The following is a 467-nucleotide window of genomic DNA, read 5'->3' as shown; positions in this document are numbered from 1 at the left end:
GTGCCTCCCTCGGTATTTGCTGTGTTTTTGCTCTTCCCTACGCCTCTGCTTATGGCCCCTGTCAGTGATAGGATATTGGTCCAGGATATAGCCAAGATGAGAAGAGTCTGACTTCCATGTAAATCATAAGGTACAACTGAAGAGTCACTTAAAAGATGTGAGTCACAAAAAGATGCAGATGGCAAAACAGCAATTTGCACTGCTTTGACATTCAGAGGTGTGCAAAATTTTAAAATGCCAGTTGTGTCTATGGAAGAGGATAGTGGGGAAAACAACTAATAGAACAGCAAAGGGAGCTCCTTTTATCTCTGCATGCATCCCTTTGGCTCACTTGCTGTATGTGCTATACTCTTTTTGCACACTAATGAATATCAGAGTCAGAGCAAGTTATGCCATCTATCACTCTGCTCCTGTTTTCTAATGAACTTACCCCTAACAGGTAGCTTTCCTAGCTATTCATGTCACGA

Source organism: Geospiza fortis, unplaced genomic scaffold (assembly GCF_000277835.1).
Source record: "Geospiza fortis unplaced genomic scaffold, GeoFor_1.0 scaffold54, whole genome shotgun sequence".
In the NCBI taxonomy this organism is placed as follows: Eukaryota; Metazoa; Chordata; class Aves; order Passeriformes; family Thraupidae; genus Geospiza; species Geospiza fortis.
This window is presented reverse-complemented; position numbering follows the sequence as displayed.